This window comes from Scyliorhinus torazame, chromosome 21, assembly GCF_047496885.1.
Source record: "Scyliorhinus torazame isolate Kashiwa2021f chromosome 21, sScyTor2.1, whole genome shotgun sequence".
Taxonomy (NCBI): Eukaryota; Metazoa; Chordata; class Chondrichthyes; order Carcharhiniformes; family Scyliorhinidae; genus Scyliorhinus; species Scyliorhinus torazame.
Window position 1 is genome coordinate 21,302,909 of NC_092727.1, and position 2,624 is coordinate 21,305,532.

The following is a 2,624-nucleotide window of genomic DNA, read 5'->3' on the forward strand; positions in this document are numbered from 1 at the left end:
TGTATGATCAATTTTTAAAATGCCAGCAGCAGGCTTTCATGGGTTTCAACAAAGAGAATTATTGATTGATACGCTCACCCCAAAAGGTGTAAATGCTGCAGGACACTCGTTAAACGGGCGTGACTTCGGCCCATCGCAGGCCAGAGAATTCAGGCGGCCCCGAGGCCCATTGAGTCGCGCCGGTCCCCGCCATTCTCCGAGGCGGGCGGAGCGATTCACGGCGGGGCGATTTTTGGGGAGCCGGAGAATTCGGAGAGGGGCGGGGGCGGGATTCACGCTGACCCCAGGCGTTTCTCCGACCCGGTGGGGGGGTCAGAGAATTCCACCCCATAAAACCATCGGTGTAAAATCATGTTGCAATTCTCCCAGTGGCGGGATAAAGGCGGGTCAGTCTGCCCACTGGCTGGTGGTATGAATGGTATTTGCATCTCATGAATGCAGATCGAAACAGCTGCCCACCGGCATCCCAAATAAGGCCTTCCAAACTTACGTCATGCCAGCATGAAGTTAGATACATGCAAACATCTGGGGCGGGAATCTCCGAGCCCCCGTGCTGAAATCGCAATTGGTGCGGGGGCGGAGAATGGTCATCAAACACGAGATAGGGGTCCGACGCCCCTCCTGCGATTCTCCGATCCTCGGAGGATTGCCGGCAATCACGCACGCGGTCGACACAGCACCGGTCGGGGGCCATTGAAAGAGGCCCCGGCGGTGATTCACCGAGTGCAGGCCGAGTTCCCGATGGCATGGTTCTCTCCTGGTTCCACCCATCGAGAACTCGGCGTGGCGGCTGCGGACTCAGTCTGCGGCCGCCCTGGTGGGGGGCAGGGGGATATTTCACGGAGGGGGCCTCCAGGCTGGCCAGGCTACCCATCGGGGGCCAACGATCCGCAGGCACGCACCATCTGGAGGAGGGCTATGTTTTTGGTGCCGGTCCACGGTGTGGGTCGGCCATGTCGCGCGGGGTGGCCGATTCAGGCCGCCGCTGTGCGCATGCGCATACCCACGACCGGAAGTGCAGGGCCCCGTATCGGCAGCCAGAGCTGCGAGGACTACTACTGGGCCCTGCTAGCCCCCTGCAAATTGGAGAATCACCCTTGACTTTCCCCAGGTAAGTCCAGAGTGATTCGCGCGTGTTTTTTCACGGGCGTGGGGACATAGCCCCATTATTGGAGAAACCCGCTCAGGAATTAGAAGCAGGAGTAGACCGCTAGGCCCCTTGAGCCTGCTCCACCATTCAATAAAATCAAGGCAGATCGGATTGTAATCTCAACTCCACATTCTGCCGACCACTGATAACTTTTACCACCCTTGTTAATCAAGAATCTATCTCGTTCTACCTCAAAAATATTCAAAGATTCTGCTTTCGCTGCTTATTCAGGAAGAACGTTCCAGAGACTCACAACCCTCTGAGAGAAAACGTCTTCTTATCTCCGTCTTAAATAAGCAACCCCTAGTTCAAAATTCACTGGCAAGAGGCAACTTCCTCTCCGCATCCATCCTGTCAATACCCTTAAAGGTTTAGGTCAAGTCGATTCTTACTTTTCTGAACTCCATTCAGTAGAAACCTAACTTCTCCAACTTTCCTTATCAGCCAAGCCACAATTTCCTGGCATTAGTCTAGTGGACCTTTTCTGAACTGCTTCTAACACATTTACATTACTGTACACAATAATCTAGATGAGGTCTCACCAATGCCCTGTACAACTGAAGCATAACCTCCCTACTTTTTTCATCAATTTCCCCTGCAATAAACAGCAAATTCTATTTGCTTTCCTATTTACTTGCTGCAACTGTAAAATAGCCTTTTGCAATTCATCCACGAGGACATCCAAATCCCTCTGCACCTCACAGCTCTGTAATCTCTCACTATTTAGACAATAAGCTTATTTTTCCTGCCAAAATGAACAATTTCACACTTTCCAAAAATATACTCCATTTGCCAGATTTTTTGCCCACTCGCTTCACCTATCTTTGTCCCTTTGTAGCCTCCTTTCATCCGCTTCACAATTCACTTTTCCACCAATATTTGTGGTGTCAGCGAATATCTCGACCATACCTTCAGTCCCTTCATCCAACTCATGTATATAAATTGTAAAAAGTTGAGGCCCCGACAGTGATTACTGTGGCACACCACTCGTCACATCCTGCCAAGCAGAAAAAGCCCATTTATGCCAACTCTGTATCCTGCCAGCTGGCCAATCTTCAATCGATGCCAATATATTACCCTCTACACCATGAGCTTTTGTTTTCTTCAACAATTTTTGATGTGGCACCTTATCAAATTTCCTTCTGGAAATCTAAGTACAGAATATCCACCGAAATCCACAGCACATGTGACTTATAGAATCATAGAATTTACAGTGTAGAAGGAGGCCAATCGGCCCATCGAGTCGGCAACGGCCCTTGGAAAGAGCACCCTACTTAAGCCCCACGTCTCCACCCTATTCCCTTTATCCCCATAACCCAGCAACCCCATCTAACTTTTTTGGACACTAAGGGCAATTTAGAGTGGCCAATCCACCTAACCTGCACATCTTTGGACTGTGGGAGGAAACCGGAGCACCCGGAGGAAACTCACGCACACACGGGGAGAACAGACAGTGACCCAAGCTGGGACCGAA